At 41.9% G+C, this 26866-nt stretch overlaps 2 pseudogenes across 2 annotated transcripts; both read left to right on the top strand.

The window, feature by feature from the left end:
- Nucleotides 1-520: 520 nt before the first annotated feature.
- On the top strand, nucleotides 521-8939 carry LOC148075307 (cytochrome P450 2B4-like; annotated as a pseudogene). Its single transcript, XR_015711821.1, has 8 exons — nucleotides 521-679; nucleotides 2029-2174; nucleotides 2245-2394; nucleotides 2800-2960; nucleotides 3033-3209; nucleotides 7696-7837; nucleotides 7894-8286; nucleotides 8358-8939. The product of XR_015711821.1 is annotated as a cytochrome P450 2B4-like (transcript).
- Nucleotides 8940-14595: 5656 nt separating this feature from the next.
- On the top strand, nucleotides 14596-24121 carry LOC148075308 (cytochrome P450 2B4-like; annotated as a pseudogene). The gene is made up of 8 exons (XR_015711822.1): nucleotides 14596-14754; nucleotides 15964-16346; nucleotides 16951-17111; nucleotides 17184-17360; nucleotides 22996-23133; nucleotides 23190-23371; nucleotides 23438-23579; nucleotides 23651-24121. The product of XR_015711822.1 is annotated as a cytochrome P450 2B4-like (transcript).
- The last annotated feature ends 2745 nt before the right edge of the window (nucleotides 24122-26866 follow it).

Below are 26866 nucleotides of genomic sequence, written 5' to 3' on the forward strand. Positions count from 1 at the left end.
GCATTAATCTCCCAATACTGTTATATAAACATTCAAAATAAGTGTTCTAAACCATATTAATTTCATGTAGAAATCCACAGTACCAATAAAAATGATTATAATGAATGTTTTAAACAAGAAGAATAAAGGATAACCTAAGTTTTTTTTTTTTTTTTAACTAAAGGACAAATATGAATCTTTCCTCTGCACAAGGACTTCAGAGACACTTTGTACCCACTCATCACAAACACAAAGAAACTACTTAAAACATTAATTGTTTTGTTTTTTATCATTAAATTAAAATCTCCTATTTAAAAATATGTTGTGTCACCAATTGAAACACGACTGTGTCTTTAAATAAGCTACAAAATAATTTGAATCTTTACCGCTGCCTTTGGCCTCAGCTGGGCTTGAGCCAAAGATAAACAACCAGGTGAGAGTGCAGGAGGAGCTGCGAACTCTGTCGAGAGATCAACAGCTGGATTATAAAAGTTCTGCCGTTCATTCAGTGTCTGTGACCAGAAGCAGTGACAGGATCACGATGGAGCTTTTGACGACAGCGTTCCTGGCCGGGCTGATCCTGCTTTTGCTGCTGAAGATGAAAAGCAGCCAGAAGTTGCCTCCTGGACCCTGGGCTCTTCCTGTCATTGGAAATGTGCTTCAGTTGGACAAGAACGCGCCTTTCAGGAGTTTTGTAAAGGTAGGAAGATCTGCAGGTCTAATAAAAATTCAGATAACATGAAGTGAATAATGAGAATTGGTTAAGCTACCTAGCAGCTCTGTTGTCTATCTATTCCCCTTTTTTATTTCTGTTTCAATTCTACAAATAACATGCTCTTTATTACATATTAAAATTAATATAAATCCAAATTATTTATATATAATTAATTAATATTTGTATCTGTACTTTAACATCACATAAATAACACATTAATATATAATATCAAGAGTTGTTCCTGTGGGTTTTTTTTCCATCATAGTAAGATTTTTCCTTTTTTTTAAACATTTTTTATTTACTTGACGTCTTTGACATAGCCATGTTTTATTACGTGACCCTTCAGGAAATATAATTTCCTAAACCTGAACCAGCAGATTTAAGCCTAATATTAGCAAAAGTACTTATTAGTTTAGGTTAGGTTAGGTAGAACTTTATTGATTTAGAACTTTAGAACTAGTAGAACTGAAATGTTTTTTTTTCCAATTAGACACAGCAATACAGCAATTATTCATGAAAATAAAAATAACATAAGAACAAGAACAAAGAGAAATAAAGAGAAAGAACAATATGATACAATCTAAGTCTAAAGATAAAGAACATAGATCAAAGAAAAATAACAAAGACAAAGGATACAAAGATTAACATAGAACAGAACATCATGATACTTTCGCTCCACTCCTGGCCCCAAAACTCAGAATTGTACAATCTAATAGCCCGAGGAATGAATGAGTCCTTGAGTCTATTTGTTTTGCACCTGGGAAGGAGCATTCGTGCACTCATTCTGCTTCTCTGCTCACTGATGACAGTGTTCGGAGGTTAACTGTCATCATCCATGACATTGTCATTTTAATAGAACACATTAGACATTTTCTGATGCATTTTCTTTTGCCTTAAAGCAACACAATGTAAAATTTAAACTTGAAAATTTTGAAAAGTAATTATCTGAGCTGCTATTTTATCAGTGATCTTAAGTAGCAGATGTGTTTGAGAGACCACAGGTTACTATCATGACTAGAGTACAGAGAGTGCTTCGTGGAACATCAACAGGTTTCTCGCTCCCCCTACAGTTTTAACGGTGTAATTGCAATGCCGTAAATACAGACATGAGCATTTTTTGTAGAGCTTTAAAAAGTCTTCACAGTTCTTTAGCCATTATGGAAATGACTGCAAGTGCCATCTCGGATCTATTGCTGTAAAGCGGGTTGTTACCTGGGGGACCCCGGGGTGATGACAAACTAATCATCAAAGAGATTATGAATAACACATAGTGTTGCCTTAAATATTCTGATCTGAACTTGCTTTTAATTGAGTTTGTGATGATTGTTTTCTAGATGAGTAAAACCTATGGGCCGGTGTTGACGGTGTACCTGGGCTGGCAGCGGACAGTGGTCCTAGTGGGTCATGATGCGGTTAAAGAAACGTTGGTTCACAGGAAGAGGACCACTGCCGTCTCTGTCCAAAGCCTCCAAAGCCTTCGGTAGCACATCAGCCAAATACTTGTTTTATCCAAATATCACCATTGGAGCTCTAAATTAATCCTCATGCAGGTTTGATAATCAGCAACGGTGAGCGCTGGCGGCAGCTGAGGCGCTACACACTGACGACCCTGAGGGACTTTGGGATGGGTAGGAAGGGGATGGAGGAGTGGATTCAAGAGGAAAGCAAACACCTGAGAGACTGGATCATCTCATTGAAAGGTGAGCTTTAATGCAGAAACGCTCAGGAAATTCAGGAAATCTTGACATCTATCTTGGTCAAATTTAAATTTAACTTTGATGTTCTGAAATTAAAACACCTGAATTGGCTACAAAACACCTTCATACTACATAGCAACTAGTACATTTGAGTAGCCTTGATTTCAGTTTTCATTGGCATTGAACTACAGACCCCACAGTTCAATTAAAAAATAGCTATCATCATGTAGGACAAAACTACTCAACAGTTTTTTGCTATATATAATAAACAAAAGTGTGTTTTTTCATCTTCTGCAAGTCTCGGCTGAACATCCTTCTGGCTCCTGATGCTGTAAAACTTAATGATCCAAAGTCTCTCTTTATGAAAGTTTTAAATTAGTACAGGTTTATCTTATACTATGTGTCCAGGTGCCGTCTTTAACCCCACGTTCCTCTTGGGCTGCACCGCGTCCAACATCATCTGCTGCCTCGTGTTCGTACGGCGCTTCAATTACGACGACCAAGAGTTCCTGCAACTCCTCAACTCCATCAATGACATCGTGAAGTTCACCGGAAGCCCCATCGGCCAGGTATGGAGCTCTTTATTTTTTATCCAGTTTTTGGTGATTACATCAGTCAAACTACTGAACGTCTCGCTCCAGATGTACAACCTCTTCCCGCGGGTGTGGGAGTGGCTTCCAGGGTACCATCACACAGCGTTTGCCCAGATGCTGGAGATCCGAGAGTTTATTAACAAGGAGATCCAGAGGCACGTTGAGACCCTCGACCGCAGCTCCCCCAGGGACTTCATTGACTGCTTCCTTATCCGTATGCATGAGGTAAGAAATATGGATCTGGTTCCTTGAGAACAACACACTTGTGCAAAAGCACAAGTCTGAACGCGACCAGAGTTTGCAGGCGTCATACTCAAATATGTCCTTCTGTTACAAAACAGGCAGAACTATTAACTTTAACACAAGTGGTCCCTTGCAAAAACACCCACAGATGACTCTTACAGATTCACAGTATACTCACACATGGATGAAGGTCATTCCTGATCTGTGTTTCTGTGGAGCTCCTGTACAGTTAATCGCAACAAAAATTAAACTTGTTTTGTTAACCCTTGTGTTATCCCTGGGTTAACCCGAAGGCCAGAAATAAAATAGTTTAATTCTTCGTGTTGCTTCTGGGCCTTTGGGTCACCTTGACCCTGGGATAACACAACACCTCTATTGTAATCATCAGTATGTGTTTGTTTGTACAAAACCTTCTTTTCATTGAAAAATTTACATTACAAAATATGCTTAAGCCCCGCCCTCTGAAAACACACATTTTTCTGAGGCGAAAATCTTGTTTACCATGACCACGCCCACTCTGCTCTGATTGGTCAAACATCAGGGTTTGTCACCGCGCATCATCAATCCCGGAAGTCTCCACCTCCAAGGGACGTCGTATAAACAAAGTGGGGTATGATTACAGCTGGCTGAAGGAGGAGTGAAGCCATTACTACATCATAATGGACTCTGTTCTCATACCCTTTTATTTGCTAAGATTTCAGACGGGGGAGCACTTTATAAAGTAGTAAAGTAATAAGTTCAAAACATGGTCACGATGAGGAACTTACTGCATCTTGGATAGGAAGACTTCAACATTTGAAACATGTGACTCAGTCAGGAGAGTTGGGTTTTCCATCCATCCATCCATCCATCCTAATCCGCTTACTCCGTCGCTGGGTCGCGGGGGCAGCAGCTTCAACAGGGAGCGCCAAACCCCCTTCTCCCTAGGAACATCTGCCAGCTCTGACTGAGGGATCACAAGACGCTCCGATGCCAGTGAAGAGATATAATTCACCTCTCCACCTGGTCCTGGTTCGACCCCTTGGTCTCCTCCCAGCTGGACGCTCCTGGAACACCTCCAAAGGGAGACGCATAGGGGGCATCCTCAAGATATGCCCCAACCCCCTTATTTGACTCCTTTCTACGCAGGGAAGCAGCGGCTCTACTCTGAGTCTCTCCAGAGTGACAGAACTTCTCACCCTATCTCTAAGGGAGACGCCCGCCACCCGTCGAAGGAAACTCATTTCAGCCGCTTGTATCCGAGATCTCGCTCTCTCCGTCATGACCCAAAGTTCATGATCGTAGGTGACAGTGGGGACAAAGATTGTTCGGTAAATTGAGAGCTATGCCTTTTGGCTTAGCTCTCTCTTATGCACAACAGTGCGGTAGAGTGAATGCAATACCGCCCCTGCTGCACCAATTCGCAGACTAATCTCAAACACCCTCACTCGAGAACAAGACCCCAAGATACTTTAACTTCTCCACTTGAGGCAAGGGCTCAATCCCAACCCGGAGAGAACAATCCATCTTTCTCCTGCTGGGAACCATGGCCTCAGATTAGGAGGTGCTGATCCTCATCCTAGTCGCTTCACATTCAGATGCAAACCGATCCAGCGAGAGCTGAAGGTCGCAGCGTGATAAAGCCATGATAACCAAATCATCCGCAAAAAGCAGAGATCGGATCTTCAGGCCACCAAACCGCAAATCTTCCCCGCCGGAGCTGCCCCTTGAAATCCTGTCCATGTAAACCAGAAACAGGATTGGAGACAAAGCACATCCCTGACGGAGACCCACTCTCACCGGGAATACATCTGATCTGCATCCAAGGATCCGCACACAATTCCCGCTGCAGGAATACAGTAAATGGAGGGCCCTCAGTAGAGAGCCTCTCACTCCATACACTCGAAGCACCTCCCACAACTTCGCCCTGTGCACTCGGTCGTACGCCTTCTCCAAGTCCACAAACAACATGTAGACAGGAAAGTCATAATCATTCCCAGGCACCCTCGAGAACCGTAGATAGAGCGAAGAGTTGGTCCGTAGTTCTACTGCCAGGATGGAACCCGCATTGTTCCTCTTGGATCTGAGGTTCAACAATCGATCGGACCCTCCTTTCCAGGACCTTACCAGGAAAGCTGAGGAGTTATGCCTCTGTACACACAACCTCTGGTCTCCCTTTTTAAATAGGGGGACCACCGCCCCGGTCTGCCACTTGTCCCAGACGCCCACGCAATGTTGAAGAGACAAGTCAGCCAAGACAACCCTTCAACACTCAGAGCCTTCAGCATTTCTGGTCGAATCTCATCGATTCCTGCAGTTTTGCTACTGTGGAGCTTTCTGACCACCACAGCGATTTCAGCACGAGAGATCAATGAGCCAATGACCAACAACATCCCCAGATGAAGTCAGCAACATTCCACCCTTACTTTTAACAGCTTGGACACTCTGCTGCTTCCCCCTTCTGAGGTGCTTGACCGTTTTCCAGAAGTGCGTTGGTGCCGACCGAAAGTCTTCTTCCATGGATTCTCCAAACTCTTCCCACACCCGCTGTTTAGCCTTTGCAACAGCCGAAGCAGCAGTCCTTGGAGCCAGGCAGTACTTTGCAACTGCTTCAGGAGTCCGGCAAAACACTAGGTCTCGATAAGAGTCCTTCTTCAGTCGGACGGCTTCCCTGACATCTGGTGTCCACCAAGATGTCTTTGGGTTGCCGCCCCTTGAGGCACCAATGACCTTCAGACCACAGCTTGCAACTGAAGCTTCAGCCATGGTGGCTTTGAACCACTAATGTTTGATGTCCCCAACCTCCACAGGGATGTCGGCAAAAGCTTCTCGGATGTTTGAGCTGAAAACTCCTCTGCAAGCTTCGTCCTCCAGATGTTTCCAGTTCACCCGAACTACATGTTTGGGCTTATCTGGTCTGTCCAGAGGCTTCCCCTGCCATTGGAGCCAGCTCACAACCTGATGGTGATCAGTTGACAGTTCTGCCCCTCTCTTCACCCGGGTTGCCAGAACATACCGCCTCAAGTCAGATGATACGATTACAAAATCGATCATTGATCTGCGGCTTAGGGAGCACTGGTGCCAAGTACACTTGCCAAGCCTCCCTATGTTGAACATGGTGTTAATGATGGACAAGCCATGACAAGCACAGAAGTCCAACAACAAACGACCGTTTGGGTTAAGATCAGGCAAACCGTTCATCCCAATCAAGCCTCTCCAAGTCTCTCCATCATTGCCCATGTGTGCGTTGAATTCACCCAGAAGTAAGTAAGTCATTTTTATTTATATAGCGCTATTCCAGACCAGGGTCACAAAGCTCTTAAACAATCAAAACAATATTCAATTGTGAGAAATGTGAGTTCATCTACTTGAGTGGCTCAAAATTCTCGCTGCAGAGTTCTGAATCAACTGCAGGCGAGAGAGCTCCTTCTTGACATGAAAACAAACTGTTGCAGTAGTCCAGGCGAGAAGACACAAACGCAAGGATTACAAGCTCCAGATCATGTTGTGATAACATTTTCCTAAGTTTAGAGATTTTTCTCAGTTGAAGGAAACAATTTCTGGTCAGTGTTCTGCAGTGTTGAACAAGAGACATGTCTTTATGAAATACAACACCCAGGTTTCTCAGGCTCAGTTTGACAGACTGACCTAAGTTAACCAAGTACTGACTCAACCATGGAATCTTATCACCAGAGTTTCAGTTTTGTCCACATTTAGCTGTAAAGTGTTTTCACTTTTCAGCCATTGTTTGATTTCTAGCAAACAATTGAATAAGCTGTCCAGCCTCAGTTGGATCAAAAGAGCAGTAGAGCTGGATGTCATCAGCAAAAATGTGATAAGAAAAAACCGGGAAATCTGAATGATTTTTCCCAGGGGAATCAAGTACAGCAATAATAAAAGACCCAGAACAGAACCTTGAGGGACTCCACACAACAGATCTGCCGATTCAGACCTCATTTGATTGGCAGATACACTAAAACTGCACCCAAAAAGGTATGATGAGAACCATTGTAACACAGACCCAGAAAGTCCCACTTCATCACTCAGTGTTCTCAGCAGGATCTGATGATAAACTGTGTCAAAGGCTGAGGATCGATCCAAGAGAACCAGAACAGTGAATTGACAATGGAGTCCCCAGGTGGGGCCCCGTACAGGACCCCTCCAAGGACCCCAAGAAGGCCGGACACTCCAAACTACTGTTTGATGCATATGCACAAACAACAGTCAGGGTTATACCTCCGTTCATCCTAAGCCATAGGGAGGCGACCCTCTGATCCACTGGAGCGAACTCCAATATACAGGCGCTCGGCCGGGTATTTGTGAGTATTCCTACACCCGCCTGACGCCTCACACCATGAGCAACACCGGAGGAGTTGTGTTTTCACATTAGTACTTTAATGTAACTCTAGTTAAAACTCATCTCACAAGACAAAATGGAAACTTCACACCCATAAACAAATACAATGTAGAATCTCTGTTTGTTGTTTAGGAGAAGGACAACCCCAACTCTGAGTTCAACCAGGACAACTTGGTCTCCACAGTGATGAATCTGTTTCTGGCGGGGACTGAAACGACCAGCTCCACCATCAGATTCGGACTCAGCGCTCTGATCAAACACCCGCACATCCAGGGTGAGTCCCGAACTCATGATGATGTCATCATTTCACTAACCGTCCTTCGTCTCCAGAAAAAATGCAGAAAGAGATCGACTCCATGATTGGCGACAGAACACCCAACATGGAGGACAAAAAGTCTCTTCCCTTCACCGACGCCGTCATCCATGAGTTTCAGCGCTGCCTGGACATTGTCCCCATGAGCCTTCCTCAGTACACCCTGCACGATGTTTCCTTCCGAGGATACGTAATCCCAAAGGTATTTCTGAGTCAGTTGAGTGTACTGTACAGAACGCTTTTGTGACTGATTGTCTTGTCGTTTAAGGACACTTTCATCATCCCTCTGTTGCACTCCGTCCTGAACGATGAAAACCACTGGGAGAATCCAGAGGCTTTCAATCCCGAACACTTCCTCGCCAAAGATGGCACCTTCAAGAGAAGCGCGGCATTCATGCCCTTTTCTGCAGGTCAATATCATCACGTGCTGAACCATGTTTTTACGTCTTGCTCATAAATTTGGTTCCTTCTCATCTGACAGGAAAACGAGCCTGTGTTGGCGAGGCGCTGGCCCGGATGGAACTTTTTATTTTCTTGGTGACTCTAATGCAGTACTTCACTGTCTCGAGCCCGGGTGGTCCGGACAGCATCGACCTAGATCCTGAATACAGTGGCTTTGCAAATTTGCCGCGTCAGCATGAGCTACGCGCCAGGCTGCGCGTCAAATAAACAGGAAGATTTAGTCAAACTGGAGAATAAAATCTAGATATACATTTTGAAAAAAAAAGATAAACATAGGTGGCGATTAATATTTGGAATTCTTCCAGGATAATGTGGTAACCCAGCACTGGTCACCAACTTTTAATGATAAGACTGTGTTCATACCTTCATTCTGACATGAAATGTAAAGTTGCTGCCTCCTCTCAGTTTTTCATATAGAAGCCTCTAGAAATTTGTGTCTGATGAAGCTTCATGAAGCAGTGTCATTGTTTTCAGATTCCACTAGATGGAGGTCTCTGCACTATTTTCTATTTTAACAACTTTGTTTTGAACACTTGTTATAATGAAACAGCACATCTTTTTTAACTTTTTAATGTTAAATTCAATGTTTTGTCTTTGCAGAAACATGTTTTCTTTAAAATAAAAATCCCACCATATCCAGTGTGAAAACATGTCTCTTTTTCCATTCTAGCTTTTAAGTATTCCAACCTAAAAACTATAATAGCAAATCAAACTATGTTTTGTGTTATTGAATTAATGTCCATTGACATCACTAACTTCTTCTCCTTCTACAGCGAATCAACCTCCTCCATCTAACCCTGTTCTCTGTACCCCCCTCTCTAATCCCGACCAACTTCATGTCCTTTTTCACTACATCCATAAACCTTCTCTTAAGGTCTTCCTCTAGACCTCCTGCCAATATACTCACTATCCCTCCTCTGTACATGACCATCTCATTCTGCCTCTCTCACCTTATCTCCAAAACATCTAACATGTTCTTCTGATTGACTCATTCCTGATCCTATCCATCTTCCTCACTCCCAGAGAGAAGCTCAACATCTTCATCTCCGCTACCTCCAGCTCTGCTTCCTCGCTTTTCCTCAGTAACACTGTCTCTAGACCATAGATTATGGCTGGTCTCACTGCTGTCTTGTATATCTTTATTTTCTTTTTGGTTGATACTCTTTTATCACACTTTACTCCTGACACTTTTCTCCACCCATTCCATCCAGCTTGAACACGTTTCTTCACCTCCAGAGCCCTGATGTAGTCATACCTCCGATTCGTCGTTAACCCGGGCCTCGACCGATCCACTATGGAAGTCATGGTTGTGATTCGCATATTTTGTTTTGATTTTACGTCGGACGCCCTTCCTGACACAACCTTCTGCATTTATCCGGACTTGGGACCGGCTCAAAAAGACACTAGGCTAAATAAAGTTTTGTTTTGTCTACAAGACGAAGGTTTTGCGGATTTTAAGCGATAGCAACGTCTGTTTACCCGTGGTGGACTGTCAGGGCCAGCAAGGCCTTCTCTGCTGGCCTAAACTATATCAGACAGAATCACTGACTTATGTTTTAATATATTTTTTCCATGAATATTATTATATATAATATTATATAATTATATAATATTATTAGTATTAAATTATTTCCAATAGTCTTTCTCTTCATTTCATAGATTTTCTCTTGATTGCGCTGCTTCCACTAGTGTATGTTTATTTTAGAGCTTTTATCCAATCCTATTTCAGCCATCATGTGTTGCCAGGGTCAAAAATCTGCCTCGACGCCTTCAGAATCGACAGTGCTGGCGTCTGTAGTTTAAAGTAAGTGGCAATGACGCTGTTGCTTTAACCAATCAGATGTCTAGTTGGCAACACCTAGGCCTTCTTGCAGGTGTCCTGTGACGTCAGCATTTTCACGTCCTTTGATTGGATGTTCAGAGAAATACTCGTCAGATCCAGCAAAGCATCTATAGCCAGCGGCGCAAACTCAAATATTTTGCGAGTGGATTTCATAACTTTTTTAACAATGGCTGACGGAGGAGAAGACATTGATTTGGTCGCACTTATGCTCACAAAACCATTTTCAAGACGGACTTTTCCAGAAAAACTGGACATTGTGAAGAACGGTCGGCAGACTTCATAGCGATAGAAAGGGACTTATTGTTGGAACTGAAACGCACAGATAAACTGTACAACAGAGTGTTCGAACTCTTCTTGAGGAAAGAAAGGAGGATGGACTTAGACATTCTTTCTTGCTACATGAGATACCTTTCTGTGATGCAATGCCCTGTGCGTCATAGCTCAGATGGTAGAGTGGTTGCCTGTGGTCCAAAAGGTTGCAGGTTCAATTCCAGCTCCAGACAAGCTTGTGTCGTTGTGTCCCTGACATTTTACCCTGATGGCAGTGCTGGCGCCATGTGTTGCAGCCTACTCCCATCAGTATGTGTGAATGGCTGTCAATGCGCTTTGTGACCCTGGTCTAGAAAGGCGCTATATAAATAGACATTATTATTATTATACTGCATTTCTGTGTAATATTGATGGTTTCTATAGCCGTGGAGTCATAATGATGGCATTAAGAGGTGGATTAGTTCATGTTGGACACCAGTGAAGGCCTAGGTGTGAAATGCACGGCCCGCCACTGCCGTTTACATATACTATTACGATACTATGGTATTTTTTTATTTTTTAAGTGATTAATGTGACGGACAGCAAAAAAACATGGATTGCCTAAAATGAGTTTTGTGCAGTACAATGTCATTGCAAATTTTCTGTCATCAAATTAAACAAAATGCAATATAAACAGTTTCAGTGTTTTGTAGTTTTTTGTTTAAAATAATAAGTCTAGTTTAAGCAGAAAATAATTTCCTTCTAAAGTTTTACATTTTGGATTTTATCTGTATATACTTTTTATTCCTTGCAATCATTGAGTAGTGTTTGATCCAGTCTCACTCTTCGTGTCATAACACACAAGTATATTGTAGTGAATATTTACCCAAAATAAAAGGTTTTAATTTTGGTAAATACATATTTTCTTAATTTGAACAAAAACTTTTTCATCTCCTCCACATCATCAACGACATCGTGAAGTTCGGCGGAAGCCCCATCGCCAAGGTATGGAGCTCTTTATTTTTTATCCAGTTTTTGGTGATCAGTTCAGCAAAACCACTGAACGTCTCGCTCCAGATGTAAAACCTCTTCCTGCGGGTGTGGGAGCGGTTTCCAGGATACAATCCTCAGGTGTTTGCCAAGATGCTGGAGATCCGAGAGTTTATTAACAAGGAGATCCAGAGGCACGTTGAGACCCTCGACCGCAGCTCCCCCAGGGACTACATTGACTGCTTCCTTATCCGCATGCATGATGTAAGAAATATGGATCTGGTTCCTTGAGAACAACACACTTGTGCAAAAGCACAAGTCTGAACGCGACCGGAGTTTGCAGGCATCACACAGGTATATATTATTGAGAAAATTGATAATGAAAAAAAACAACGTAGTAAATATCAGTCTTGATTTAACATAATTATTAGAACCTATAATAATAAAAAAGACTATCAATAGAAAAATATCTTAAACGTATTTTCCTAACTTTTTATTTTTAGGGCCAGACTATCATGTACTTGCAGTCCCGTTCATATTAACCGTCTTAATGCTGTAGACAATCACACCCATAAACAAATACAATGTGTAATCTCTGTTTGTTGTTTAGGAGAAGGACAACCCCAACGCCTAACTCGTCGTTGCCATGGTAACGTGACGTGACGTGTCGCTGTTGTCATTTGGCTACCGTAATTCTAGAACTATGAAGCGCACTTGAAATGTTTAATGTCAACAGTGCTACCCCCGATTGTGATTAACGACCTTGAACCACTTTAAGAGATGAACATAAATCGGTAAAAAAGGCTTAATTTTTATTTTTTGAAGCTTGGATTGTTCACGCATCGCGGAAGTCAAGAGGCTCTCACGGATTAATACATGCTTAAAAGGTCCTGTAAAAGTGACTATATTGTATATTTTTAGGTGTTTCAACTCCATAATGTTGACATTGTTTTATGAATGAGTAAAATAAAGTCTAGATGTGTTATTTCGCATGATCCTCTTTATAATCCGGTGCGCTTTTCTATGAAAATAGAACCTTTCATTGAGATTGCGTTTATGGAAATATGTTTTCTTTTTATTTAGCTGCGATTATGAGCGTCTACGTGATGTTTGTCAACAGTAATCGCGATCCTGCATAGGTGACTTCACACACGCTAATAAACTGATCGTACAGAGGTGACGTCACACAGATGTGTGCTTGTATAAAGACCGAGTTAAGTTTTGTATTTTGCTAAAATACAGCTAAAAAGTTTTCAAACTGCCGCACACGCAACTTCCGCCAAACCCCCGGATGATGACGTCAGACTTGTTTACAAAGATCGATAGCATTTTGTGCCCACGTTTGTGCAGTAACTTGATGGAACCAGGTGCGCGTCACTCGTCTATTGAGGTAAGATATAATTATTGCTTTAAGACTCAGAAATAATGTTTCATTGCTTGTAATGTAACTTTCTGTGGTGCGTTAACACGAGAGCTAGTTCGCTAAAACTTAGCTTTTTAAATTGTAATGTAACTCACACACGTATTTTGTTAAAATAAAATACTTATTATTTTATATATATTCTTTCATTTAAAAGAACTACAACAGATCTAATCCCTCATCCAAAAGGGTTAAAATAAACGTATACTTATATACTTAAATACGTTAAATATGTTATCTGTATTAATATGCGGAAGTGATAAATGAAATCAATATCTTGAATATTAATAAAATAAATCACCTACCATGACCTACCAATATAGCAAACTTTTTATTGGAAAATAAATATATTTTCGTCCTTTCAAAATAACAAACAAAATACATGTGTGAGTTACATTATAGTTTAAAAGGCTAAGTTTTAACGACGAGTAACAACAAGTCTGACGTCAACATCCGGAGGTTTGGCGGAAGTTGCATGTGCGGCAGTGTTAAAACTTTTTAGCTGACGCTGAAATTACAAAACTTAACTCGGTCTTTATACAAGCACACATCTACAATTGTATTCTATGGCACTTTTAAAGAAACAAGCACAATATCTCTTTTTATTCCTGTGGTGTGACGGCTCTACATTCCTGCACGATCAGTTTATTAGCGTGTGTGACGTCACCTCTGCAGGATCGCGATTACTGTTGACAAACGTTACATAGACGCTCATAATCGCAACTAAATAAAAAGAAAACATATGTCCACAAACGCAATCTCAATGAAAGGTTCTATTTTCATAGAAAAGCGCACCGGATTATAAAGAGGATCAAGCGAAATAGCACATCCAGACTTTATTTTACTCATTCATAAAACAATGTCAACATTATGGAGTTGTAACACCTAAAATATACAATATAGTCACTTTTACAGGACCTTTTAACCATGTATTACTCCGCAAGAGCCTCTTGACTTCCGCGATGCGTGAACAATCCAAGCTTCAAAAAATAAAAATTAAGCATTTTTTACCAATTTATGGTCGTCGTGTATGATCTCAAAGTGGTTCGAGGTCGTTAAGCACAATCGGGGGTAGAATCACAGTGTTGACATTAAACATTTCAAGTGCGCTTCATAGTTTTAGAATTACGGTAGCCAAATGACAACAAATGTAACCCAGGTCGTTTGAATCCGACGTCGGGGAGTGCCCTGTATATTACTGGGTGACCCGGGTAGGCTAAAACCGACGTTTTTGTCCCCCCTGTAACGTCACCTTAGGGACGCCAGGGGGAAATTGCACGGCGTAGGACGGTATGACGCCTCGGGTGTGAGGACGTGTTGAATAAACAGTCAAAATAAGTGTTCTAAACAATATTAATTTCATGTAGAAATCCACAGTACTTATAACATATGATGAATGTTTTAAACAAAGAAGAATAAAGAATAACCTAAGTAATTTTTTTTTAACTAAAGGACAAATATGTACCCACTTATCACAAACACAAAGAAACTACTTTAAAAAGTATTTGTTTTGTTTTTTATCATCACATTTAAATCTCCTATTTAAAAATATGTTGTGTCACCAATTGAAACACGACTGTGTCTTTAAATAAGCTACAAAAAAAGTTTGAGAAAAAAGTCGGGCTTGAGCCAGAGGTAAACAACCAGGTGAGAGTGCAGGAGAAGCTGTCAACTCTGTGGAGAGATCAACAGCTGGCTTAAAAAAGTCCTGCCGTTCATTCAGTGTCTGTGAGCAGAAGCATTCACAGGATCACGATGGAGTTTTTGACAACAGCGTTCCTGGCCGGGCTGATCCTGGTTTTGCTGCTGAAGATGAAAAGCAGCCAGAAGTTGCCTCCTGGACCCTGGGCTCTTCCTGTCATTGGAAATGTGCTTCAGCTGGACAAGAACGTCCCTTTCAGGAGTTATATAAAGGTAGGAAGATCTGCAGGTCTAATAAAAATTCAGATAACATGTATTGAATAATGAGAATTGTTTAAGCAAGCTAACAGCTCTGTTGTCTATCTATTCCCCTTTTTTATTTCTGTTTCATTTCTACAAATAACATGTTCTTTATTACATATAAAAATTAATATAAAACCAAAATATTGATATATAATTAATTAATATTTGTATCTTGTACTTTAACATCACATAAACAAAACATTAATATATAATATCAAGAGTTGTTCCTGTGGTTTTTATTTTCCTTTTTTTTTTTGCATTTTTTATTTACTTTATGGCTTTGAAACAGCCATGTTTTATTACGTGACCCTTCAGGAAATATAATTTCCTAAACCTGAACCACCAGATTTGAGCCTAATATTAGCAGAAGTACTTGTTAGGTTAGGTTAGGTAGAACTTTAATAATCCCTCAGGAGGTCTCCTTTGGGAAATTGTTTTTTTTTCCAATTAGACACAGCAATACAGCAATTATTCATGAAAATAAAAATAAAATAAGAACAAGAACAAAGTAAAAAATAAAGAGAAAGAACAATATGATACAATCTAAGTCTAAAGATAAAGAACATAGATCAAAGAAAAATAACAAAGACTAAGGATACAAAGACTAACATAGAATAGAACATTATGATACTTTCGCTCCACTCCTGCCCCCAAACTAATCTAATAGCCCTAGGAATGAATGAGTCCTTGAGTCTATTTGTTTTGCATCTGGGAAGGAGCATTTGTGCACTCCATCTGCTTCTCTGCTCACTGATGACAGTGTTGAGAGGACTGGACTGTCATCATCCATGACATTGTCATTTTAATAGAACAAATTAGACATTTTCTGATGCATTTTTTCTGTCTTAAAGCAACTCAATGTAAAATTTGAACATGAAAATTTTGAAAAGTAATAATCTGAGCTGCTATTTTATCAGTGATCTTAAGTAGCAGATGTGTTTGAGAGACCACAGGTTACTATCATGACTAGAGTAACGGACGCTTCGTGGAACTTTAGCCATTATGGAAATGACTGCAAGTGGCATCTCCAACCTACCGCTGTAAAGCGGGTTGTTACCTGGGGGACCCTGGGGTGATGACAAACTTATCATCACAGAGATTATGAATAACATATTGTGTTGCCCTAAATATGCTGATCTTAACTTTATTTTAATTGAGTTTGTGATGATTGTTTTCTAGATGAGTAAAACCTATGGGCCGGTGTTGACGGTGTACCTGGGCTGGCAGCGGACAGTGGTCCTAGTGGGTCATGATGCGGTAAAAGAAGCGTTGGTTGACCAGGCAGATGACTTCATAGGAAGAGGACCAATGCCGTCTCTGTTCAAAGCCTCCAAAGGCTTCGGTAGCACATCAGCCAAATACTTGTTTTATCCAAATCGTACCCTCGGAGCTCTAAAATAATCCTCATGCAGGTTTGGGGGTCAGCAACGGTGAGCGCTGGTGGCAGCTGAGGCGCTTCACACTGACGACCCTGAGGGACTTCGGGATGGGTAGGAAGGGGATGGAGGAGTGGATTCAAGAGGAAAGCAAACACCTGAGAGACTGGGTCATCTCATTTAAAGGTGCACTTTAATGCAGAAATGCTCAGGAAATTTCAGTTCTGAAAGTTCTGAAATTAAAACGCCTGAATTGGCTACAATACACCTTCATACCACATAGCAACTAGTACATACATTTGAGTACAGACCACACAGTTCAATTAAAAAATAGCTTCCATTATTTAGGACAGAACTACTCAACACGTTTTTGCTGTATATAATAAACAAAAGTGTGTTTCCTCATCTTCTGTAAGTCTCGGCTGAACATCGTTAGATAGATGGATGGATGGATGGACGGACGGATCGATCAATCCTTTATTCATCCCCTTAGAGAAATTCACGGTTCAGCAGCTCCAGAATATGTTACAAAGAAAATAGAAACAAAGAGGCATGGAAGTTTATGTACAGTCTAGTGTATACTGAAACATATGTATAAAAAGGAAAAAAGAAAATTAAAAAATTAAAAATATTAAAAAATATATATATAAAGACGTTAAAAAGAATGGGATGAGTCTGTGTCATGTATGATGCAGGTTGAAGAGATGATGCTGTAAAACGTAATGATCCACAGTCTCTCTTTATGAAAGATTTTAAATTAGTACAGGTTTATCTTATACTGTGTGTCCAGGTGCCGTCTTTAACCCCACGTTCCTCTTGGGCTGCACCATGTCCAACATCATCTGCTGCCTCGTGTTCGGATGGCGCTTCAATTACGACGAACAAGAGTTCCTGCAACTCCTCAACTCCATCAATGACATTGTGAAGTTCAGCGGAAGCCCCATTGGCCAGGTATGGAGCTCTTTGTTTTTTATCCAGTTTTTGGTGATTACATCAGTCAAACCACTGAATGTCTCGCTCCAGATGTACAACCTCTTCCCGCGGGTGTTGGATCAGCTTCCAGGGTACCATCACACAGTGTTTGCCAAGATGCTGGAGATCCGAGAGTTTATTAACAAGGAGATCCAGAGGCACGTGGAGACCCTCGACCGCAGCTCCCCCAGGGACTTCATTGACTGCTTCCTTATCCGCATGCATGATGTTAGAAATATGGATCTGGTTCCTTGAGAACAACACACTTGTGCAAAAGCACAGTCTGAACGCGACCGAAGTTTGCAGGCGTCCCACTGAAATAGGTCCTTGTGTCACAAAACAGGCGAAACTAATAACTTTGACACAAGTGGTCCCTTGCAAAAACACCCACATATGACTCTTACAAATTCACAGTATACTCACACTTACTCAGTAAGTATACTTACAAATTCACAGTATACTCACTTCCGCTTCCGGTGAGCCTTTGATCGGCTGCTTGAACGTAAGCTCCTGCAATAATTGCCAAAAACAGTTGTTTTAACGACTACTTGTCCAGATATTATGCTCATATCACTAAAGATATGTCTCAAGCATCTCGAATCTATGATCGTGATGCTCTTTTCAACATCAGAGAGTCGATGGTGGATTATAACCGCGACCGTTACCAACGTCCGGTGAATATGTTTCCGGCTCCGCTTCTCATCGACTCGGACTCTGTGGAATATCGTTTGATCTCTCGGGTACCGGGCGATTTCCACAAGCGATCGAGTCGGTCTGGAGTTCAGGTCAGGATGAGACGTGCAGTCGCGATCGCTCGGAACAACTCTGACGTCATCAGACGTTGTCGATGTTTGATCGACATTCCTCTCGCTGCAGAGTATGACAACACATCAGCGCTGCCGTCTGTCCAGAGCTCAACGAAAGGTGGTAAGATTTTTTCTTTTCCTCTCTTTAATTCGGCTTTTACTACCGAGTTGAACTTCAGTGACAGCTTGTACCCACGTGACCGCTGTTCGCTTCAAAAGATCCCGCTCTGCGCGCCTGTCAGTGACGCGGCGTCGTCAGTGACGTCATCGGTGCTGAATGTGGGACTTCTTAATGTTCGCTCCATTACTAATAAATCCTTTATTCTTAATGATCTTTTCACAAGAGTTAATTTGGATCTATTATGTCTTTCTGAGACTTGGCAGAGAGAGGAAGAGTTTATTCATCTGAACGAACTCTGTCCAGTAGGGAGCGCTGTCCTGGGGAAGCCTCGCCTCTCTGGTCGTGGAGGAGGTCTTGCCACTGTTTTTAGGGAGAGTTGTTCTTGCAAAGTGATTCAGACACAGGAATTCACTTCTTTTGAATCTCAGATGATCTTGGTTGGTTCTACAAGACATTTCTATTGTGTGTCAATCTACCGCCCGCCTGGTCCTGCGGCGGTGTTCTTGAAAGACTTTAGTGACTTCTTATTTTCCATTATTCAAATGGAATCTGTCCTTATTCTTGGAGACTTTAATCTTCATGTTGATGACGTCACATCTTGTTCTGCTAAAGAACTTTTAACTTTAACAGAAGCCTTTAATTTTGAGCAACATGTTTCTGAACCCACTCATCAAAAAGGCCACATTTTAGACTTAGTTTTTACTCTTCGCCTGGACATTTCTAATGTATCTGTACATGATGTCCATCTGAGTGATCATTCTCTTGTCTTGTTTAACCTGGACTTCATCCCTGAACCTAAGCCTTTGAAAGTTAGGTGTCAGAGGCGTGTCATCTCAGCAGATACTGCAGTTTTTCTGCTATGTTTGACCGTCTTTCCTTTGATGACTGCCCAGACGTGGACAGTTTGATTCACTGTTTCACTGATCACTGTGTTGAAATACTGGATCAAGTGGCACCTGTTAAATCGAACTTGAAAATTCAGAAAAAACGGTGCCCTTGGACAAATGAAGATCTCCTGAGTCTGAAGAGACTTTGTCGAAAGACTGAGCGTCTCTGGAAGTCCACTAAACTTGAGGTGTATAACGGATAAAACCGGAGTCCGTTTCCGTCGCTCCAACACGACGTCACCTCCGGGTCTTAATACTTTGCTTTATGGAGAAAAAAGGATCAATTCAGAGTGTACGGCCGTTTATTCACCGCTTCAAAACAAACAAACATAGAAACTTTTACGATCGATCGGACTCGCTCTTTGCCGGCAGCTGTACAGGTCAATAGCTCCGGGAAAGACGGTCTCTGGTTATGAGTTGTCTCTACATTTAAGGGAAAGTTTCCTGTCCAGGGGGTCGCCTATTCCGGGGCAGTGGTTCTTTTATGTTAACTTCTGTTTCGAGTCACCTGGAGAGTAACTTCCTTCCTTGCCTGTTGTGTGGGCAAGTTCCTTTGTCTTCCAGCCCCCCTCTTTTGGGTGTGCCCTTTTGTTTCACGTCCACAGGTGTGAACAGAGCAGACAGACAGTCCTTCATTAAATCGCTGAATAATCTCTAGTCTGTTTCAAGCTACCCTTGACACAGTGTATATCAGTATGCAAGTGAAATGTTGGTTGTGAATGTGTATTTAAACGTTTAAGCTCTTAGATGAGGCTAGTATTTTATACTCTATATTTTGATCATCTTTTTAGCATTAATTTAACTTATGGCGTATACGTATAGTGTAGAATAATTTCCAATCTAACAGGTGCATAGACTTTACCTCAGGGATCTGATGACTTCTTACAATGAGATGGTAGAAACTGCTAGATCTGATTACATCAGAAAAGTGGTAGCAGCAAATAGGAAAAACCCGAAAGTTTTCTTTGACACGATTAATTCTCTCGTGTCTCCTGCTCCTCAAATCACGCCTGTCTTCTGTGAAGCTGACAACAATGCATTGTTGAGATTTTTCATTGACAAAATTAAATTGATCAAAGAGAAAATCTCTCCCCCTTTGTTTGGAACCCCTACTGTCTCTGAGCCCCTCTCCTCCTCTTGGTCCTCCTTCACTGCTGTATCTTTGGGTGATATTTCGGCACTAGTGAACAAGATGAAACCCTCCTCTTGCTCAGATGACGTCCTTCCTTGTAGGCTTTTTATCAAAGTATTTGATGTAATTGGCCCCTGGGTTACCAATATGGTGAACCTCTCCCTTTCCACAGGGGTTTTTTGCCATTGTGGAGCCTCTGCTCAAAAAACCAGGCTTAGACCCAACTGACCTCAGTAATTTCAGGCCTATTTCTAAGCTCCCTTTCTTGTCCAAGATCTTGGAGAAGGTGGTGTCTAAGCAGCTGTCTTTGTTCCTGGATCAGAGCGACATCCATGAGAAGTTTCAGTCTGGCTTCCGTAAACATCACTCTACGGAGACAGCTTTATTGAAAGTGTCCAGTGACATCATGATGTCGGCTGACTCGGGTAAATTCACTGTTCTGGTTCTCGAGGATCTGTCCTCAGCCTTTGACACAGTTGATCAACAGATCCAGGGATGAAGTGGGACTGTCTGGGTCTGTGTTAGAATGGTTCTCATCTTACCTTTCTGGGCGCAGTTTTAGTGTATCTGCCAATCAAATGAGGTCTGAATCGGCAGATCTGTTGTGTGGAGTCCCTCAAGGTTCTGTTCTGGGTCCTTTATTGTTTTTGCTGTACTTGATTCCCCTCGGTAAAATCATTCAGAGATTTCCAGATGTTTCTTATCACATTTTTGCTGATGAAATCCAGCTCTACTGCTCTTTCGATCCAACTGAGCCCCAGAGGCTGAACAGCTTAGTCAATTGTTTGCTAGAAATCAAACAATGGCTGAGTGAAAACACTTTACAGCTAAATGTGGACAAAACTGAAACACTGGTGATTGCTCCTGATGATAAGATTCCAGGGTTGAGTCAGTACTTGGGTGACTTAGGTCAGTCTGTCAAACTGAGCCTGAGAAACCTGGGTGTTGTATTTGATAAAGACATGTCTCTTGTTCGACATGGCAGAAAACTGACCAGAAACTGTTTCCTTTAACTGAGAAAAATCTCTAAACTTAGGAAAATGTTGTCGGAACATGATCTAGAGCTTGTATTCCATGCGTTTGTTTCTTCTCGTCTGGACTATTGTAACAGTTTGTTTTCATGTCTTAACAAGAAGGAGCTGTCTCGTCTGCAGTTGATTCAGAACTCTCTCACTGCAGCGAGAATTCTGACCCGCTCAAGTAGAAGAACTCACATCTCTCCGGTCCTTAAAACTCTTCACTGGCTTCCAGTTTCTTTCAGGATCAACTTTAAAATTCTGGTTCTTACTTTCAGAGCTATTCATGGTCAGGCTCCTCCTTACATCACTGATCTGATCCAGCCTTACACCGCAGCTCGGGCTCTGAGGTCTGTGGATCAGAATCTACTTATGGTTCCATGCACACGGCTCAGGACCAGAGGAGAGAAATCTTTTCAGGCTGTTACTCCTAAGCTTTGGAACGATCTTCCTCTCTCTTTGCGCTTGATGGAGTCTACAGACTCCTTTAAGAAACATCTTAAGACGTTTCTTTTTGTTCAGGCTTTTCCTTGAATTTCTCGAACTCCTGTGTTGTTCTCAGTATTATCTTGATCTTTAAAGTATGTACTTTTCTGAGTATTGTTTTGATTGTTTAAGCGCTTTGTGACCCTGGTCTCGAAAAGCGCTATATAAATAAATATTACTTACTTACTTACACTTAGATGCAGGTCATTCCTGATCTGTGTTTCTGTGGATCTCCTGTACAGTTAATCGCAAAAAAAAAATAATTGTTAAACCTTGTGTTATCCCTGGGTGACCCGAAGGCCCGAAAACAAATAGTTTATTTCTTCGTGTTGCTTCTAGGACTTTGGGTCACCTTGACCCTGGGATAACACAACACCTCTATTGTAATCATCAGTATGTGTCTGCTTGTACAAAAGTCTCTTTTCATTGAAATATTTACATTACAAAATATGCTTAAGCCCCGTCCACTGAAAACACACATTTTTCTGAGGCGAAAATCTTGTTTACCATGACCACGCCCACTCTGATGTGATTGGTCAAACATCAGGGTTTGTCACCGCGCATCAATCCCGGGAGTCTCCACCTCCAAGGGACTTGTCGTATGAACAAAGTGGGGTATGGTTACAGCTGGCTGAAGGAGGAGTGAAGCCATTACTACATCATAATGGACTCTCATTGCCCTTTGTTTGCTAAGATTTCAGACGGGGAAGAACTTTATAAAGTAATAAGTTCAAAACATAGTCATGATGAGGGACTTACTGCATCTTGGATAGGAAGACGTCAACATTTGAAACATGTGACTGTGACATTTGACTCCTTTCTACGCAGGGAAGCAGCAGCTCTACTCTGAGTCTTTCCCGAGTGACAGAACTTCTCACCCTATCTCTAAGGGAGACGCCCGCCACCCGTCGAAGGAAACTCATTTCAGCCGCTTGTATCCGAGATCTCGCTCTCTCCGTCATGACCCAAAGCTCATGACCGTAGGTGAGGGTGAGGAAAAAGATTGATCAGTAAATAGAGAGCTTTGCCTTTTGGCTTAGCTCTCTCTTATGCACAAAAGTGCGGAAGAGTGAATGCAATACCGCCCCTGCTGCACCAATTCGCCAACCAAACTCCAATTCCCAAACACCCTCAAGCGAGAACAAGACCCCAAGATAATTTAACTTCTCCACTTGAGGCAAGGGCGCAATCCCAACCCGGAGAACACAATCCACTTTTAACCTGCTGAGAACCATGGCCTTAGATCAGGAGGTGCTCATGTTTGATGTCCCCAACCTCCACAGGGATGTCGGCAAAAGCTTCTCGGATGTTTGAGCTGAAAAACAAGCTTCATCCTCCAGATGTTCCCAGTTCACCCAAACTACATGTTTGGGCTTATAAACAAATACAATTTAGAATCTCTGTTTGTTGTTTAGGAGAAGGACAACCCCAACTCTGAGTTCCACCAGGACAACTTGGTCTCCACAGTGATCTATTTCTGGGGGGGACTGAAACGACCAGCTCCACCATCAGATTCGGACTCAGTGCTCTGATAAAACACCCGCACATCCAGTGTGAGTCCCGAACTCGTGATGATGTCTTCATTTCACAAACCGTCCTGCGTCTTCAGAAAAAATGCAGAAAGAGATCGACTCCATGATTGGCGACAGAACTCCAAAGGAGGACAAAAAGTGTCTTCCCTTCACCGACGCCGTCATCCATGAGTTTCAGCGCTGCCTGGACATTGTCCCTATGAGCCTTCCTCACTACACCCTGCACGATGTTTCCTTCCGAGGATACGTAATCCCAAAGGTATTTTTGAGCCAGTTGAGTGTACTGTCCAGAACGCTTTTGTCACTGATTGTCTTGTCGTTTAAGGACACGGTCATCATCCCTCTGTTGCACTCCGTCCTGAACGACGAAAACCACTGGGAGAATCCAGAGGTTTTCAATCCCGAACACTTCCTCGCCAAAGATGGCACCTGCAAGAGAAACGTGGCGTTCATGCCCTTTGCTGCAGGTCAATATCATCACGTGCTGAAACTTGTTTTTACGTCTTGCTCATAAGTTTGGTTTCTTCTCATCCGACAGGAAAACGAGCCTGTGTTGGCGAGGCGCTGGGCCGGATGGAACTTTTTATTTTCTTGGTGACTTTAATGCAGTACTTCACAGTCTCAAGCCCGGGTGGTCCGGACAGCATCGACCTGGATCCCGAATACAGCAGCTTTGCAAATTTGCCGCGTCAGCATGAGCTCCGTGCCAGGCTGCGCGTCAAATAAACAGGAAGATTTAGTCATTTCAAAGAATGAAATCTAGATATACATTTTGAAAAAAACATAAACATAGGTGGCGCTTAATATTTGGAATTCTGAGTTGCTGAAGTCTCTACCAGGATAATTTGGTAACCCTCGACTGGTCACCAACTTTTAATGATAAGACTGTGTTCATACCTTCATTCTGACATGAAATGTAAAGTCGCTGCCTCCTCTCGGTTTTTAATATAGAAGCCTCTATGAATTTGTGTCTGATGAAGCTTCATAAAGCAGTGTCATTGTTTTCAGATTCCACTAGATGGAAGTCTAGTGCACTCTGCACTATTTTCTATTTTCACTTCTTTGTTTTGAACACTTGTTATCATGAAACAGCACATCTTTTTAAACTGATGGCGCCACCTACTGACCTCTAAACAACATGACAATGCTTCATGAAGCTTCACCAGACTATCACTTATATAAAGGGACCACTAATCAGGCACACATGTTTATCAGACCATCACTACTATAAATGTTAATGTTCTTTCATAGCCATGAAAACATATGTCTTGTAAACGCTACTTGGTGAAATTCAATGTTTTGTCTTTGCAGAAACATGTTTTCTTTAAAATAAAAATCACACCTTATCCACTGTAAAACATGTCTCTTTGTTCCATTCTAGTTTTTAAGTATTCCAACCTAAAAACTATAATAGCAAATCAAACTTTGTTTTGTGTTATTGAATTAATGTCCATTGACATGACTAACTTCTTCTTCTACAGTGAATCAACCTCCTCCATCTAACCCTGTTCTCTGTAGCCCCCTCTCTAATCCCAACCAACTTAATGTCCTTTTTCACTACATCCATAAACCTTCTCTTAAGGTCTTCCTCTAGACTTCCTGCCAATATACTCACTATCCCTCCTCTGTACATGACCATCTCATTCTGGCCTCTCTCACCTTATCTCCAAAACATCTAACATGTTCTTCTGATTGTTTCATTCCTGATCCTATCCATCTTCCTCACTCCCACAGAGAACCCTTTTCTCCACCCATTCCATCCAGCTTGAACACATTTCCTAACCTCTTTTCCACAATCTCCACTGCTCTGGACTGTTGACCCTAAATACTTAAAATCCTCTTTCTTCTTCGTCTCCACTCCCTGTTACCTCATGGTTCCACTTGGGTTCCTCTGATTCACACACATATATTCTGTCTTGCTGCGACTAACCTTCATTCCTCTCCTTTCTATATCATATCTCCACATCTACAGCGCCTCCACCTGGTCTCTGCTCTCACCACAGATCACAATGTCATCTGCAAACATCATAGTGATGGAGATTCCTGTCTAACCTCATCTGTCAGTCTGTCCATCACCACCGCAAACAAGAAGGGACTCCAAGCCGAACCCTGATGTAGTCAAACCTCCACCTCAGGTTATCAGCACCAGAGGGGGTCGTCGTTAACCCGGGCCTCGAACGATCCACTATGGAAGTCATGGTTGTGATTCGAATATTTGGTTTTGGCACAGATTTTACGTCGGACGCCCTTCCTGACACAACCCTCGTCATTTATCCAGGCTTGGGACCGGCTCAAAAAGACACTGGTTTGTGACCCCTTCAGGCATCATTCCCATTGAAATGACTAACATTTATTAAAAACATTAGAGAAGTTGAAACGTTAATGTTTTAACGTCATGATACAATTATCGTTTGTTGAATTCGATCGACTTTTGTGTCAACTTTAGCGCATTTATCTACCAGCAGAGGGGGGTAGAGGCTAAATAAAGTTTTATTTTGTCTAGAGGACGAAGGTTTGGCGGGTTTTAAGACAATATGAATGTCCGTTTACATATACTATTACGATAATATGGTATTTTTTTATTTTTTAAGTGCTTAATGTGACGGACAGCAAATAAAACATGGATTGCCTGAAATGAGTTTTGGGCAGTACAATGTCATTGCTATTGATTTAATAACTTAAGCGTTTATTACCAAGAAATCAGTTTTTTAAATCATATTCACGCTAACAAATTAACTCTTGTTGTAATAAATGTGGCGACACGAGCACGGATAGAGTATTACTTATGTAATTTGTGTGTTCAACAACGCCACCCTGGGAATTTCACCCAGAGGATATTAATATAAAGGTCAGCACATAGGTTCATTCGTGGGAAGGAGCAGAGACAGTAATTCAGAAAGAATATTTATTATTTATATATATTAATTTATCACAATAATAAAACAATACTGGTTACGACTACCCTTGCTCAGGGCTGACACCTACGGTGAGAGATGTCCGACGAAAAGGGGGGATCCCTGGGAACACTACAAACAAAACCCACGTGCAAAAGAAAGGGGGGAAACACCACCACCGGGACACCAATCCGACACCGCAGTACGGCAGCTCCTGAGCAGATAGAGTGAAACTTTAACAATGAGTGACGACAATGACGAAAAAAATACAAATGAATATACTTTAACTGTAAAACTAAACAAATGACAAATCAACAAAACATAGAATGATCAAAAATAGTCACACGGAAAGAAACGGACACAATTGAAATAAACGTAAACAAAAATGAACACAAGAACTCAAGAGTCCGGGGTGAACTGCGACACAGAGCCTCAGTCCGCTGTCGCTCGCTCGACTTAGTGCGATTAGCCAATCACACACACGCACAGTCGGCCGTCGGGACACAGAGGTGGTCGGGAGGGGCGAATCGTTGCCACCCGATCCGTCCCAGCAGTTCCGGGTGAAGTTTAAATAAAACAACCCAAGACAAAACAGCAGTGAAATAAGCGGGTGGTCTTAGCAGAGGCTGCGCTAAGTGACCTAGGGGGATCAATAAAAGCAGAGTTAAAAATAAACTAAAAAACCGGAGGAGGAAAGCTCCATATGTGCTAATCACCTAGCCACATACCGATCAAAACATTCCTGGGGAGCACGGCACGAAACGGCGTCACCCACTTTGTAAAGAAGTTGCAGAGGGGAAGCAACACGCAGCCAAGCACACACCCAGAGAGGAATCTATCAAAAGGATCAATGAGCTTAC

Source organism: Callionymus lyra, chromosome 7 (genome assembly GCF_982586985.1).
Source record: "Callionymus lyra chromosome 7, fCalLyr1.hap1.1, whole genome shotgun sequence".
NCBI classification, from domain to species: Eukaryota; Metazoa; Chordata; class Actinopteri; order Syngnathiformes; family Callionymidae; genus Callionymus; species Callionymus lyra.